Here is a 17,696-nt window from a genome sequence, read left to right as displayed (position 1 = left end):
AACACTCACAAGACTCCACCAAAAAAATACTAGAACACAAATTCAGCAAAGTCGCAGGATATAAAATCAACTTTCTGGAATATGTTGCATTTCTATACACCAACAATGAAGGGGCAGAAAAAGAAATCAAGGAATCAATCTTGTGTACAATTGCACCAAAACAATAAGATACCTAGGAATAAACCTAGCCAAAGAGGTAACATATCTGTACTCTGAAAACTATAGAACACTTATAAGAGAAATTGAAGAGAACACAAAGAAATGGAAAAACATTCCATGCTAATTGAATAGAAGATGAAATATTGTTAAAATGTCTATACTGACACCAAAGCAATCTACACATTGAATGCAATCTCTACCAAAATACCACCAGCCCTTTGCACAGGGCTAGAATGAACAATGCTAAAATTTGTATAGAACCACAGAAGACCCCGAGTAACCAAAGCAATCTTGAAAAAGTAAAGCAAAGCTGGAGGCATCACAATTCTGGACTTCAACCCATATTACAAAGCTGTACTCATCAAGACAACATGGCACTGGCACAAAAGCAGATCAATGGAACAAAAGAGAAAACCCAGAAATGGACCCAACTATGGATGTCAACTCATCTTCGACAGAGCAGGAAAAAAATATCCAATGGAAAAAAAGCCAGTCTCTTCAACATATGGGGTTAAGAAAACTGCACAGCAACATTCAGAGGAATGAAACTGGACCACTTTCATACACCACACACAAAAATAAATTCAAAATGGATGAACGACCTAAATGCGAGACAGGAAAATATCAAAATCCTAGAGGAGAACACAGGCAGCAACCTCTTTCACCTTGGCCGTAGCAACTTCTTACTAGACACATCTCTGAAGGCAAAGGCAACAAGAAGAAAAAATGAACTATTGGGATGTTATTAAGATAAAAAGCTTCTTCACAGTGAAGGAAACAAACAACAAGACTAAAAGACAAGCAATGGAATGGGAGAAGATATTTACAAATGACATATCTGATAAAGAATTGGTATCCAAAATCTATAAAGAACTTATCAAACTCAACACCCCAAAAATAGCTAATCCAAGTCAAGAAATGAAGAGAAGACATGAACAGACATTTTTCAAAGAGACAGGAAGACAGCTAACAGGCACATGAAAAGATTCTCAATATCACTCATCATGAAGGAAATACAAATCAAAACCATAATGATATACCACCTCACACCTTGTCATAATGGCTAAAATTAACAACACAGGAATCAAGAGATGTTAGTGAGGATGCACAGAAAGGGGAACTCTCTTACACTTAGTGGGAATGCAAACTGCGGCAGCCACTCTGGAAAAGTGTGGAGGTTCCTTAAAAAGTTAAAAGTAGAACTACCCTACAACACAGTAATTGCATTGCTAGGTATTTACCCAAAGGACACAAAAATACTTATTTGAAGGGGCACAGGTACCCCATGTTTATAGCAACATTATCAACAATAGCCAAGTTATGGAAAGAGCCCAAATGTCCATCAACTGATGAATGGATAAAGAAGATGTGGCATACACACACACACACACACACACACACACACACACACACACACAATGGAATATTAGCCATAAAAAAAAGAAAGAAATCTTGCTATTTGCAATGACATTGATGGAGCTAAAGTATATTATGTTAAGTAAAATAAGTCAGATAAAGACAAATTACATATGGTTTCACTCATATCTGGTATTTAAGACACATAAACAGATGAACATATGGGAAGGGGAAAAAAGAGAGGGAAGCAAATCGTAAGAGACTCTTAACAAGAGAGAACAAACTGAGGTTTGGTGGAGGGTGGTGGGAGGAGTATGGACTAAATGGGTGATGGGTATTAAGGAGGGCACTTGTGATGAGCACTGGGTGTTATATGTAAGTCATGAACCACTAAATTCTTTTTTTTTTTTTAGTTAGTGTATTTATTTTGAGAGAGAGAGAGAAGGAATGGCAGAGAGGGAGAGAGAGGGAGAATCCCAAGCAGGCTCAACGCTGCAGTGCAGAGCCCAATGCGGGGCCCAAACTCAGGAACCGTGAGATTGTGACTTGAGCAGAGATCGAGTCAGATGCTTAACCAACTGAGCTACACAGGCGCCCCATGAATCACTAAATTCTACACCCAAAACCTATTGCACCATATATGTTAACTAAGTAGAACTTAAATTAAAGCTTGAAATAGAAAACAAACAAACAAACAATGCTGGAATCCACATAGGGGTGCATATTTATTTTTGCTGGGAAAATGCCCAGTAGTGGGATCATTGGATCATATCATAATTCTACTTTTAATTAGTTTTGGAATCTCTATATTATTTTGCACAGTGGCTGCACCAATATACATTCTCAGAAACATTATGAAGTTTCTCTTTCTCCAAATCCTTGTCTACACTTGTTATTTCTTGTGTTTATTTGGACTATTCTCACACTTGTCAGGTAATAAGCCATTGTGGCTTTAATTTGTATTCCCCTGGTGATTAGTGATGTTGAGCATCTTTTTATGGGTCTGTTGGTCTGCTGTATGCCTATTTTGGAAAAATGTCTGTTCAGCTCCTCTGCCCATTTTTTAATCAGGTTGTTCATTTATGTGGTGTTGAGTTGTATCCATTTCTTATATATTTTGGATATCAAGCCCTTATCGGGTATATTATTTGCAAATATATTCTCCCATTCAGTAGGTTGGCTTTTTGTTTCATGGGTGGTTTCTTTTGCTGTGCAAAAATTTTTCTTTTGATGTAGTCCCAATAATTTATTTTTGTTTATTTACCTTGCCTTAAGAGACATCTTTTAAATGTTGCTATGGCAGATGTTGGAGAAATTACTGTGTTCTCTTCTAGATTTCTGTGATTTCAGTTCTCACATTTATATTTTTAATACACTTTGAGTTTACTTTTGTGCATGCTATTAGAAAGTGGTCCAGGTTCATTCTTTATCATGTTAATGAACAGTTTTCACAGCACCATTTATTGAAATCGCTGTCTTTTCCTCATTTTATATTCTTGCCTCCTATGTCATATAATCATTGACCATATAAGCATGGGTTAATTTCTGAATTCTCTATTCTGTTCTATTGATCTGTGTCTACTTTTGTGCCAGCACCATCCTATTTTGATTATTACCGCTTTGTCATACATATTGAAATATGGGATTATTAACCTCCAGCTTTTTCTTTCTCAAGATAGCTTTAGCTATTTGAGGTCATTTGCAGTGAAATACAGATTTTCATAGAATATTTTCTAATTCTGTGAGAAATCCTGTTGATATTTGGTTAGGATTTGCATTCAATCTGTAGATTACTTTGGGGAGTAAAGACATAGCACTACAAAATCTTCCAGTTCAGAGCATGGAACATCTTTCTATTTGTGTCATCTTCAATTACTTTCAACAATGTTTTATAGTTTTCAGAGTACAGGTCTTCCATCTTATTGGTTAAATTCATTCCTAACTATTTTATTTTTCTGATGCAACTGTAATTGGAACTTCTTTAAACTCCCCTTTCTGTTACTTCATTATTAGTGTATAGAATTTTGTATCATCAACATTACTGAATTCATTATTTCTAGCAGTTTCCTGGAGTTGTTTGGGTATTTTAGGTATACTGTCATGTCATTTGGAAATAGAGCCACTTTAACTTCTTCCTTACCAATATGGATTCCTCTTATTTATTTTTCTTCTTTGATTGCTGTTAGGAGTCCTATTACTATGTTAAACAACAGTGGCAGAAGTGGACATACTTGTCTTCTTTGTGACCCCATAAAAAAAGCTCTTAGTTTTACACCTTTGAGTATAATGTTAGAACTATGCTTATACAGATATTATAATGAGGTAAATTCTCTCTAAACCCACTTTGCTGAATTTTATCATGAACACATGCTGAATCTTGTCAAATGTTTTTTCTGCATCTATCAAGATGATTATGATTATTTCCTTTATTTTGTTGATATGTCATGTTGATTGATCATGTTGATTGATTTGTGAATATTGAACAATCTTGCATCCATGAAATATACGCTACTTGATTACGGTGAACAATCCATTTAGTGGGTTGATGAATACAGTTTGACAATATTTGTTGAATATTTTTTGCGTCAATGTTCATTAGATATTCGACTGTAATTTTCTTTTTTGTATGTGATGTCTTTGGTTTTAGTATCAGGGTAATGCTAGCCTCACAGAATGTAATTGGTACTTTCCCATGCCTATCTGTTTTTTGGAATAGTTTTAGGAGAGTAGGTATTAACTATTTTTATTTTTGATATTAATTCCTTTTAAATGTAGAAAATACTTGTGAATCCATTTGGTCCTGCACTTTTTTAAGTTTTCATTTAAATTTCACCACTTAACATGGGGCGCCTGGGTGGTTTGGTCGGTTAAGCGTCCGACTTCTGCTCAGGTCATGATCTCACGGTCCGTGAGTTCGAGCCCCGTGTCGGGCTCTGTGCTGACAGCTCAGAGCCTGGAGCCTGTTTCAGATTCTGTGTCTCCCCCTCTCTCTGCCCCTCCCCTGTTCATACTCTGTCTCTCTCTGTATCGAAAATAATCGTTAAAAAAATTTTAAATTTCACCACTTAACATACAGCATGATATTAGTTTTAGATGTACAATATACTGATTCCACACTTTTATACAATACCTTGTGCACATCACAAGTGCATGCCTTAATCCCATCACCTATTTAACCTATCTCCTCACACACCCAACCTCTGGTAGCTATCAGGTTATACCCTATAGTTAAAAGTCTGTTTGTAGGTTTGCCTCTTTTTTTTCTCCTGTCTGCTCCTTTGTTTTCTGTCATAAGTTACACATATGAATGAAATCATATGGTATTTGTCCTTCTTTTACTGACTTACTTCCCTTAGCATGATACTCTCCATCCATGTTGCTGCAAAAGGCGAGATTTCATTCCTTTTCATCCTGGAGTAATATTCCATTGTATATATACCAACTCTTTTTTTAAAAAAATGTTCATTTATTTACTTTGAGAGAACACGTGCAAGAGCAGGGGAGGGCAGAGAGAGAGAGGAAGAGAGAGAAAGAATGCCAGGCAGGCTCTACACTGCCAGCACAGAGCCTGACACAGGGCTCATATACACGAACCATGAGATCATGACCTCAGCTGAAATCAAGAGTTGGAAGCTTAACCAACTGAGCCACCCAGGCACCCCTATACCACATCTTCTTTATCCATTCATTAGTCAATGCACACGTGGGTTGTTTCCATAACTTGGCTATTGAAGATAAGGCTGCTTAAACATTAAGGTACATATATCCCTTAAATTAGTATTCTTTTTGTATCTTTGGGTAAATACCTATGACTGCAATTGCTGGATCTAGGGTAGTTCTTTTAACTTCTTGAAGAACCTCCATACTGTTTTCCAGAATGACTGTACAAGTTTGCATTCCCACCAACACTGCAAGAAAATTCCCCTTTCTCCACAGCCTTGTCAACACCTCTTGTTTGTTGTGTTGTAGATTTTAGCCATTCTGACAGGTGTGAGGTGATATATCACTGTAGTTTCGGTTTGTATTTCCCTGATGATGAGAGATGTTGAGCATCTTTTCATGTGTCTATTGGCTATCCATATGTCTTCTTTGGAAAAATGTCTATTCTTGTCTTCTATTTTTAATTGGATTATCCCTTTTGGAGGGTCTTGAGTTGTATAAGTTCTTTATATATTTTGGATACTAACCCAATATCAGACAATTCATTTCCAAATATTTTCTCCCATTCCATAGGCTGCCTTTTAGTTTTGTTGATTGTTTCCTTCACAGTGCAAATCTTTTTATTCTAATGAAGTCTCAATAGTTTATTTTTGCTTTTCTTTCCCTAGCCTCAAGAGACATATGTAGGAAGAAGTTGCTACATCCAAAATCAAAGAAGTTACTGCCTGTGTTCTTCTCTAGTGTTTTAATGGTTTCTTGTCTCACAATGAGGCCTTTAATCCAATTTGACTTTATTTCTATGTATGTTCTATGAATGTGGTCGCTATTTTTCTGCATCTTTCCCTCCAGTTTTCCCAACAACATTTGGTGAATAGACTCTCGTTTTCCCATTGCATATTCTTTCCTGCTTTATTGAAGATTAGTTGACCATATAACTGTGGGTTTATTTCTGGATTTTCTATTCTGTTCCACTGATCTATGTATGTGTCTAGTTTTGTGCCAGTACCAGACTATCTTGATCACTAGGGCTTTGTAATATACCTTGAAGTGTGGAACTTGATACTTCCAGTTTTGCTTTTCTTTTTCAAGATTTTTTGGCTACTGAGCATCTTTTGTTTTTATGTACAAATTTTAGGATTGCTGCACCTCTGTGAAAAATGCTGTTGATATTTTGACAGGGATTGCATTGAATGTGTAGATTGCTTTGGGTAGTATAGGCATTTTAACAATATTTAATCTCCCAATCAAGTATGGAATACTTTTCCATTTCTTTGTGTCATCTTCAATTTCTTCCATAAGAATTCTATAGTTTTCAGAGTACAGATGTATTTATCTCTTTGGTTAGGTTTATTCCTAGTTATTGTTTTTGGTGCAATTGTAAATGTGATTGATTCCTTAATTTCTCTCTGCTGCTTCATTAATGGTGTACAGAAATTCAATAGATTACTGTACATGGATTGTGTTCTGTGATTTGGCTGGATTCTAGACTTTTTTTTTTTAACGTATGAAATTTATTGTCAAATTGGTTTCCATACAACACCCAGTGCTCATCCCAAAAGGTGCCCTCCTCGAGAGTTCCGGAAGATGGCGGCGTAGGAGGACGCTGGGCTCACCGCGTGTCCTGCTGATCACTTAGATTCCACCTACACCTGCCTAAAGAACCCAGAAAACCGCCAGAGGATTAGCAGAACGGAGTCTCCGGAGCCAAGCGCAGATGAGAGGCCCACGGAAGAGGGTAGGAAGGGCGGCGAGGCGGTGCGCGCTCCACGGACTGGCGGGAGGGAGCCGGGGCGGAGGGGCGGCTCGCCGGCCAAGCAGAGCCCCCGAGTCGGGCTGGCAAAAGCGGAGGGGCCGGACGGACTGTGTTCCCACAGCAAGCGCGACTTAGCGTCTGGGAGGTCAGAAGTTAACAGCTCTGCTCAGAAAGCGGGAAGGCTGGAGGACAAAGGGAGGGAGAGCTGCTGAGCCCCCGGACGGCAGAGCTCAGCTTGTCGGGGAACAAAGGCGCTCGCCAGCGCCATCTCCCCCGCCCATCCCCCAGCCAAAATCCCAAAGAGAACCAGTTCCTGCCAGGGAACTTGCTCGCTCCGCGCAAACACCCAACTCTGTGCTTCTGCAGAGCCAAACCTCCGGCAGCGGATCTGACTCCCTCCCGCTGCCACAGGGCCCCCCCTGAAGTGGATCACCTAAGGAGAAGCGAGCTAAGCCGGCCCCTCCCGCCCCCGTGCACCTTGCTTACCCACCCCAACTAATACGCCAGCTCCCCAGCACCACAAGCCTGGCAGTGTGCAAGTAGACCAGACGGGCCACACCACCCCACAGTGAATCCCGCCCCTAGGAGAGGGTAAGAGAAGGCACACACCAGTCTGACTGTGGCCCCAGCAGGGGGCTGGGGGCAGACATCAGGTCGGACTGCGGCCCCGCCCACCAACTCCAGTTATACACCACAGCATGGGGGAAGTGCCCTGCGGGTCCTCACCACTCCAGGGACTGTCCAAAATGACCAAACGGAAGAATTCCCCTCAGAAGAATCTCCAGGAAATAACAACAGCTAATGAACTGATCAAAAAGGATTTAAATAATATAACAGAAAGTGAATTTAGAATAATAGTCATAAAATTAATCGCTGGGCTTGAAAACAGTATACAGGACAGCAGAGAATCTCTTGCTACAGAGATCAAGGGACTAAGGAACAGTCACGAGGAGCTGAAAAACGCTTTAAACGAAATGCAAAACAAAATGGAAACGACGACGACTCGGATTGAAGAGGCAGAGGAGAGAATAGGTGAACTAGAAGATAAAGTTATGGAGAAAGAGGAAGCTGAAAGAAAGAGAGATAAAAAAATCCAGGAGTATGAGGGGAAAATTAGAGAACTAAGTGATACACTAAAAAGAAATAATATACGCATAATTGGTATCCCAGAGGAGGAAGAGAGAGGGAAAGGTGCTGAAGGGGTACTTGAAGAAATTATAGTTGAGAACTTCCCTGAACTGGGGAAGGAAAAAGGCATGGAAATCCAAGAGGCACAGAGAACTCCCTTCAGACGTAACTTGAATCGATCTTCTGCACGACATATCATAGTGAAACTGGCAAAATACAAGGATAAAGAGAAAATTCTGAAAGCAGCAAGGGATAAACGTGCCCTCACATATAAAGGGAGACCTATAAGACTCGTGACTGATCTCTCCTTTGAAACTTGGCAGGCCAGAAAGGCTTGGCACGATATCTTCAGTGTGCTAAACAGAAAAAATATGCAGCCGAGAATCCTTTATCCAGCAAGTCTGTCATTTAGAATAGAAGGAGAGATAAAGGTCTTCCCAAACAAACAAAAACTGAAGGAATTTGTTACCACGAAACCAGCCCTACAAGAGATCCTAAGGGGGATCCTGTGAGACAAAGTACCAGAGACATCACTACAAGCATAAAACATACAGACATCACAATGACTCTGTATCTTTGTTCTAGAAAGAACCCGTATCTTTCTATAATAACACTGAATGTAAATGGATTAAATGCGCCAACCAAAAGACATAGGGTATCAGAATGGATAAAAAAACAAGACCCATCTATTTGCTGTCTACAAGAGACTCATTTGAGATCTGAGGACACCTTTAGATTGAGAGTGAGGGGATGGAGAACTATTTATCATGCTACTGGAAGCCAAAAGAAAGCTGGAGTAGCCATACTTATATCAGACAAACTAGACTTTAAATTAAAGGCTGTAACAAGAGATGAAGAAGGGCATTATATAATAATTACAGGGTCTATCCATCAGGAAGAGCTAACAATGATAAATGTCTATGCGCCAAATACCGGAGCCCCCAGATATATAAAACAGTTACTCATAAACATAAGCAACCTTATTGATAAGAATGTGGTCATTGCAGGGGACTTTAACACACCACTTACAGAAATGGATAGATCATCTAGACACACAGTCAATAAAGAAACAAGGGCCCTGAATGATACATTGGATCAGATGGACTTGACAGATATATTTAGAACTCTGCATCCCAAAGCAACAGAATATACTTTCTTCTCGAGTGCACATGGAACATTCTCCAAGATAGATCATATACTGGGTCACAAAACAGCCCTTCATAAGTTTACAAGAATTGAAATTATACCATGCATACTTTCAGACCACAATGCTATGAAGCTTGAAACCAAAAGGTGCCCTCCTCAATACCCATCACCCACCCTCCCCTCCGTCCCACCCCCCATCAACCCTCAGTTTATTCCCAGTTTTTTAACAGTCTCTTATGCTTTGGTTCGCTCCCACTCTAACCTCTTTTTTTTTTCCCTTCCCCTCCCCCATGGGTTTCTGTTAAGTTTCTCAGGATCCACATAAGAGTGAAACCATATGGTGTCTGTCTTTCTCTGTATGGCTTATTTCACTTAGCATCACACTCTCCAGTTCCATCCACGTTGCTACAAAAGGCCATATTTCATTCTTTCTCATTGCCACGTAGTATTCCATTGTGTATATAAACTGCAATTTCTTTATCCATTCATCAGTTGATGGACATTTAGGCTCTTTCCATAATTTGGCTATTGTTGAAAGTGCTGCTGTAAACATCGGGGTACACGTGTCCCTATGCATCAGCACGCCTGTATCCCTTGGGTAACTTCCTAGCAGTGCTATTGCTGGGTCATAGGGTAGGTCTATTTTTGATTTTCTGAGGAACCTCCACACTGCTTTCCAGAGCGGCTGCACCAATTTGCATTCCCACCAACAGTGCAAGAGGGTTCCCGTTTCTCCACATCCTCTCCAGCATCTAGACTCTCCTGATTTGTTCATTTTGGCCACTCTGACTGGCATAAGGTGATATCTGAGTGTGATTTTGATGTGTATTTCCCTGATAAGGAGCGACGTTGAGCATCTTTTCATGTGCCTGTTGGCCATCCGGATGTCTTCGTTAGAGAAGTGTCTATTCATGTTTTCTGCCCATTTCTTCACTGGGTTATTTGTTTTTCGGGTGTGGAGTTTGGTGAGCTCTTTACAGATTTTGGATACTAGCCCTTTGTCCGATATGTCATTTGCTAATAATTTTTCCCATTCCGTTGGTTGCCTTTTAGTTTTGTTGGTTGTTTCCTTTGCTGTGCAGAAGCTTTTTATCTTCATAAGGTCCCAGTAATTCACTTTTGCTTTTAATTCCCTTGCCTTTGGGGATGTGTCGAGTAAGAGATTGCTACGGCTGAGGTCAGAGAGGTCTTTTCCTGCTTTCTCCTCTAGGGTTTTGATGGTTTCCTGTCTCACATTCAGGTCGTTTATCCATTTTGAGTTTATTGTTGTGAATGGTGTGAGAAAGTGGTCTAGTTGCAACTTTCTGCATGTTGCTGTCCAGTTCTCCCAGCACCATTTGTTAAAGAGACTGTCTTTTTTCCATTGGATGTTCTTTCCTGCATTGTCAAAGATGAGTTGGCCATACGTTTGTGGGTCTAGTTCTGGGGTTTCTATTCTATTCCATTGGTCTGTGTGTCTGTTTTTGTGCCAATCCCATGCTGTCTTGATGATTCCAGCTTTGTAGTAGAGGCTAAAGTCTGGGATTGTGATGCCTCCTGCTTTGGTCTGCTTCTTCAAAATTACTTTGGCTATTCGGGGCCTTTTGTGGTTGCATATGAATTTTAGGATTGCTTGTTCTAGTTTTGAGAAGAATGCTGGTGTAATTTTGATTGGGATTGCACTGAATGTGTAGATAGCTTTGGGTAGTATTGACATTTTGACAATATTTATTCTTCCAATCCATGAGCATGGAATGTCTTTCCATTTCTTTATATCTTCTTCAATTACCTTCATAAGCTTTCTGTAGTTTTCAGCATACAGATCTTTTACATTTTTGGTTAGATTTATTCCTAGGTATTTTATGCTTCTTGGTGCAATTGGGAATGGGATCAGTTTCTTTATTTGTCTTTCTGTTGCTTCCTTGTTAGTGTATAAGAATGCAACTGATTTCTGTACATTGATTTTGTATCCTGCAACTTTGCTGAATTCATGTATCAGTTCTAGCAGACGTTGGTCGAGTCTATCGGATTTTCCACTATGTTAAACAACAGTGGTGAGAGTGGACATGCCTGTCGTGTTCCTGATCTCAGGGAAAAAGCTCTCAGTTTTTCCCCATTGAGGATGATGTTAGCTGTGAGCTTTTCATAAATGGCTTTTATGATCTTTAAGTATGTTCCTTCTATCCCGACTTTCTCAAGGGTTTTTATTAAGAAAGGGTGCTGGATTTTGTCAAAGGCCTTTTCTGCATCGATTGACAGGATCATATGGTTCTTCTCTTTTTTTTTTTTTTTTTGTTAATGTGATGTATCACGTTGATTGCTTTGCGAATGTTGAACCAGCCCTGCATCCCAGGAATGAATCCCACTTGATCATGGTGAATAATTCTTTTTATATGCCGTTGAATTCGATTTGCTAGTATCTTATTGAGAAATTTGCATCCATATTCATCAGGGATATTGGCCTGTAGTTCTCTTTTTTTACTGGGTCTCTATCTGGTTTAGGAATCAAAGTAATACTGGCTTCATAGAATGAGTCTGGAAGTTTTCCTTCCCTTTCTATTTCTTGGAATAGCTTGAGAAGGATAGGTATTATCTCTGCTTTAAACGTCTGGTAGAACTCCCCTGGGAAGCCATCTGGTCCTGGACTCTTATTTGTTGGCAGATTTTTGATAATCCATTCAATTTCTTCACTGGTTATGGGTCTGTTCAAGCTTTCTATTTCCTCCTGATTGAGTTTTGGAAGAGTGTGGGTGTTTAGGAATTTGTCCATTTCTTCCAGGTTGTCCAATTTGTTGGCATATAATTTTTCATAGTATTCCCTGATAATTGTTTGTATCTCTGAGGGGTTGGTTGTAATAATTCCATTTTCATTCATGATTTTATCTATTTGGGTCTTCTCCCTTTTCTTTTTGAGAAGCCTGGCTAGAGGTTTGTCAATTTTGTTTATTTTTTCAAAAAACCAACTCATGGTTTCGTTGATCTGATCTACAGTTTTTTTTAGATTCTATATTGTTTATTTCTGCTCTGATCTTTATTATTTCTCTTCTTCTGCTGGGTTTAGGCTGCCTTTGCTGTTCTGCTTCTATTTCCTTTAGGTGTGCTGTTAGATTTTGTATTTGGGATTTTTCTTGTTTCTTGAGATAGGCCTGGATTGCAATGTATTTTCCTCTCAGGACTGCCTTCGCTGCGTCCCAAAGCGTTTGGATTGTTGTATTTTCATTTTCGTTTGTTTCCATATATTTTTTAATTTCTTCTCTAATTGCCTGGTTGACCCACTCATTCGTTCGTAGGGTGTTCTTTAACCTCCATGCTTTTGGAGGTTTTCCAGACTTTTTACTTGTGGTGGATTTCAAGCTTCATTGCATTGTGGTCTGAAAGTATGAATGGTATGATCTCAATTCTTGTATACTTAGGAAGGGCTGTTTTGTGACCCAGTAAGTGATCTCTCTTGGAGGATGTTCCATGTGCACTCGAGAAGAAATTATATTCTGTTGCTTTGGGATGCAGAGTTCTAAATAGATCTGTCAAGTCCATCTGATCCAGTGTACCATTCAGGGCCCTTGTTTCTTTATTGACCGTGTGTCTAGATGATCTATCCATTTCTGTAAGTGGGGTATTAAAGTCCCCTGCAATTACCACATTCTTATCAATAAGGTTGCTTATGTTTGTGAGTAATTGTTTCATATATTTGGGGGCTCCGGTATTCGGCGCATAGACATTTATAATTGTTAGCTCTTCCTGATGGGTAGACCCTGTAATTATTATATAATGCCCTTCTTCATCTCTTGTTACAGCCTGTAATTTAGAGTCTAGTTTGTCTGATATAAGTATGGCTACTCCAGCTTTCTTTTGGCTTCCAGTAGCATGATAAATAGTTCTCCATCCCCTCACTCTCAATCTAAAGGTGTCCTCAGATCTAAAATGAGTCTCTTGTAGACAGCACATAGATGGGTCTTGTTTTTTGATCCATTCTGATAGCCTATGGCTTTTGGTTGGCGAATTTAAATTTTTTTTTCAACGTTTTTTATTTATTTTTGGGACAGAGAGAGACAAAGCATGAACGGGGCAGGGGCAGAGAGAGAGGGAGACACAGAATCGGAAACAGGCTCCAGGCTCCGAGCCATCAGCCCAGAGCCTGACGCGGGGCTCGAACTCACGGACCGCGAGATCGTGACCTGGCTGAAGTCGGACGCTTAACCGACTGCGCCACCCAGGCGCCCCTGGCGAATTTAATCCATTTACATTCAGTGTTATTATAGAAAGATACAGGTTTAGAGTCATTGTGATGTCTATATGTTTTATGCTTGTAGCGATGTCTCTGGTAGTTTGTCTCACAGGATCCCCCTTAGGATCGCTTGTAGGGCTGGTTTAGTGGTGACAAATTCCTTCAGTTTTTGTTTGTTTGGGAAGACCCTTATCTCTCCTTCTATTCTAAATGACAGACTTGCTGGATAAAGGATTCTCGGCTGCATATTTTTTCTGTTTAGCACACTGAAGATCTCGTGCCAAGCCTTTCTGTCCTGCCAAGTTTCAAAAGAGAGATCAGTCATGAGTCTTATAGGTCTCCCTTTATATGTGAGGGCACGTTTATCCCTTGCTGCTTTCAGAATTTTCTCTTTATCCTTGTATTTTGCCAGTTTCACTATGATATGTCGTGCAGAAGATCGATTCAAGTTACGTCTGAAGGGAGTTCTCTGTGCCTCTTGGATTTCAATGCCTTTTTCCTTCCCCAGTTCAGGGAAGTTCTCAGCTATAATTTCTTCAAGTACCCCTTCAGCACCTTTGCCTCTCTCTTCCTCCTCTGAGATACCAATTATGCGTATATTATTTCTTTTTAGTGTATCACTTAGTTCTCTAATTTTCCCCTCATACTCCTGGATTTTTTTTATCTCTCTTTCTCTCAGCTTCCTCTTTTTCCATAACTTTATCTTCTAGTTCACCTATTCTCTCCTCTGCCTCTTCAATCCGAGTCGTCGTCGTTTCCATTTTGTTTTGCATTTCGTTTAAAGCGCTTTTCAGCTCCTCGTGACTGTTCCTTAGTCCCTTGATCTCTGTAGCAAGAGATTCTCTGCTGTCCTCTACACTGTTTTCAAGCCCAGCGATTAATTTTATGACTATTATTCTAAATTCACTTTCTGTTATATTATTTAAATCCTTTTTGATCAGTTCATTGGCTGTTGTTTTTTCCTGGAGATTCTTCTGAGGGGAATTGTTCCGTTTGGTCATTTTGGATAGTCCCTGGAGCGGTGAGGACCTGCAGGGCACTTCCCCTGTGCTGTGGTGTATAACTGGAGTTGGTGGGCGGGGCCGCAGTCCGACCTGATGTCTGCCCCCAGCCCACCACTGGGGCCACAGTCAGACTGGTGTGTGCCTTCTCTTCCCCTCTCCTAGGGGCAGGATTCACTGTGGGGTGGCGTGACCCATCTGGGCTACTTGCACACTGCCAGGCTTGTGGTGCTGGGGACCTGGCGTGTTAGCTGGTGTGGGTAGGCAAGGTGCACGGGGGCACGAGGGGCAGGCTTAGCTGGCTTCTCCTTAGGTGATCCACTTCAGGAGGGGCCCTCTGGCAGCTGGAAGGAGTCAGATCTGCTGCCGGAGGTTTGCCTCCGCAGAAGCACAGCGTTGGGTGTTTGGGCGGAGCGAGCAAGTTCCCTGGCAGGAACTGGTTCCCTTTGGGATTTTGGCTGGGGGATGGGCGGGGGAGATGGCGCTGGCGAGCGCCTTTGTTCCCCGCCAAGCTGAGCTCTGTCGTCTGGGGGCTCGGCAACTCTCCCTCCCTTTGTCCTCCAGCCTTCCCGCTTTCCGAGCAGAGCTGTTAACTTATGACCTCCCAGACGCTAAGTCGCGCTTGCTGTGGGAACACACTCCATCTGGCCCCTCCGCTTTTGCCAGCCAGACTCGGGGGCTCTGCTTGGCCGGCGGGCCGCCCCTCCACGCCGGCTCCCTCCCGCCAGTCCGTGGAGCGCGCACCGCCTCGCCGCCCTTCCTACCCTCTTCCGTGGGTCTCTTGTCTGCGCTTGGCTCCGGAGACTCCGTTCTTCTAATCCTCTGGTGGTTTTCTGGGTTATTTAGGCAGGTGTAGGTGGAGTCTAAGTGATCAGCAGGACGCGTGGTGAGCCCAGCGTCCTCCTACGCTGCCACCTTCCCTCTGGATTCTAGACTTTTTGGTGGCATCCCTGGGTTTCTATGTAGAGTATCATGTCATCTGCAAATAGTGAACGTTTTATTTCTTCCTTCCCTATTTGTATGCTGTTTCCATCTTTTGTTGTCTGATTGCTGTTGCTGGGAGTTTCAGTACTATGTTAAATAACAATGACAAGACTGGACATCCCTGTCTTGTTCCTCACCACAGAGAAAAAGCTGTCAGTTTTTCCCCATTGAGGACATTAGCTGTGGGATTTTTGTACATTGCTTTTATGATGTTGAAGTATGCTCCCTCTCATCCTACTCTGCTGAGTTTTTTTTTTTATCATGAAAGGATGTTGTACATTCTCAAATGCTTTTTCTGCATCTATTGCAACAATCATATCATCCTTATCTGTTCTTTTATTAATGTGCTGTGTGGTCTTGAATGATTTGCAAATATTGAGCCACACTTGCAATCCAGGAGTAAGTCCCATTTGATCATGCTGAATGATTATTTTATTTTATTTTATTTTACTTTATTTAAATATGAAATTTTTTGTAAAAGTGGTTTCCATACAACACCAAGTGCTCGTTCCAACAGTCAATACCCATCACCCACCCTCCCCTCCTTCCCACCCCCATCAACCCTCAGTTTGTTCTCAGTTTTTAAAAGTCTCTTACATTTTGCCTCTCTCCCTCTCTAACCTTTTGTTTTTTTCCTCCTTCCCCTCCCCCATGGTCTTCTGTTAAGTTTCTCAGGATCCACATAAGAGTGAAAACATATGGTATCTGTCTTTCTCTCTATGACTTATTTCACTTAGCGTAACACTCTCCAGTTCCATCCACGTTGCTACAAAAGGCCATATTTCATTCTTTCTCATTGCCAGGTAGTATTCCATTGTGTATATAAGCCACAATTTCTTTATCCATTCATCAGTTAGTTGATGGACAATTAGGCTCTTTCCATAATTTGCTATTGTTGAAAGTGCTGCTATAATCATTGGAGTCCAAGTGCCCCTATGTATCAGCTCTCTTGTATAATGATTCTTTTAATGTATTGGTGCAATTGGTTTGCTATTATTTTATTGAAAATTATTGCATCCCTGATCATCAGGAATATTGGCCTGGAGTTGTCTTCTTTTAGTGGATGCTTTCTTTAGCTTTGGTATCAGGGTAATGCTGGCCTCATAGAATAAGTATGGAAGTTTTCCTTCCTTTACTTATTTTTGGCAATATTTTCAGAAGAATAGGTAGAATTGTACTTTTTTTCCTTCTTTCTTTCAATATTTGATAGTTTTCACCTATGAAACCATCTGGTCCTGGACTTTTGTTGTTAGTAGTTTGTCTGTTAGTAATTCAGTCTCATTGCTGGTCATCAGCTTGTTCAAGTTTTCTGTTTCTTCTTGCTTCACTTTTGGTATTATATATTTTTCTAGGAATTTACCCATCTTCTAGGTTGTCCCGTTTGTTGGCATATAGTTTTTCATAATATTCTTTTTTAGTCATTTGTATTTCTGTGGTGTTGGTTGTTATTTCTCCTTTCTCGTTTATGATTTTATTTATTTGGTTTCTTTTTCTTTTCTTTCTGATAAGTCTGATTAGAGATTTTTCAAAGAACAAATTCCTAGTTTTATTAATCTGTTCTATTATTTTTTTGTTTCTATATCATTTATTTCTGCTCTAATCTCTATTATTTCCTTTCTTCTGCTAGCTTTAGGTTTCATTTGCTGTTCTTATTCTAGCTCCTTTAGTCACAAGGTTAGGTTGTTTACTTGAGGTTTATCTTGCTTCTTAATGTAGGCCTGTTTTGCCATATACTTCCCTCTTATGACTGCTTTTGCTGAATCCCAAAAGATTTGAACTGTTGTTTTCATTTTCATCTTCATATTTTTTATTTCTTTTTTTTTTATTTTTAACTTTTTTTTAACATTTATTTATTTTTGAGACAGAGACAGACAGAGCATGAACAGGGGAGGGTCAGAGAGAGGGAGACACAGAATCTGAAACAGGCTCCAGGCTCTGAGCTGTCAGCACAGAGCCCGACGCGGGGCTCGAACTCACAGCCCTCACGGACCGCGAGATCATGACCTGAGCTGAAGTCGGCCGCTTAACTGACTGAGCCACCCAGGCGCCCCATTCATATTTTTTATTTCTTATTTAATTTCCTAGTCTTCCCCTTCATGGCTTAGTAGCATTTTGTTTAACCTGCGTGTATTGGTGGTCTTTCCACATTTTTTTCTTCTGGTTAGCTTATAGTTTCATAGTATGCTCAGCAAAGTGGCATGATACAGTACTCCTGTATCCCTTGGGTAAATTCCTAGCAATGCTACTGCTGGGTCATAGGGTAGGTCTATTTTTAATTTTCTGAGGAACCTCCACATTGCTTTCC

The 17,696-nt window shown here is 40.5% G+C and overlaps 1 protein-coding gene across 1 annotated transcript in view; it reads right to left on the bottom strand.

Moving 5' to 3' along the window:
- The window catches only part of NBDY (negative regulator of P-body association), a 156,241-nt gene that overhangs the window by 24,121 nt on the left and 114,424 nt on the right, over positions 1-17,696 (bottom strand). The gene's annotated exons all lie outside the window — the stretch shown is intronic.

This window comes from Neofelis nebulosa, chromosome X (genome assembly GCF_028018385.1).
Source record: "Neofelis nebulosa isolate mNeoNeb1 chromosome X, mNeoNeb1.pri, whole genome shotgun sequence".
Classification (NCBI taxonomy): Eukaryota; Metazoa; Chordata; class Mammalia; order Carnivora; family Felidae; genus Neofelis; species Neofelis nebulosa.
The sequence above is the reverse complement of the archived record's forward strand: the minus strand, read 5'-3'. Positions and strand labels throughout refer to the sequence as shown.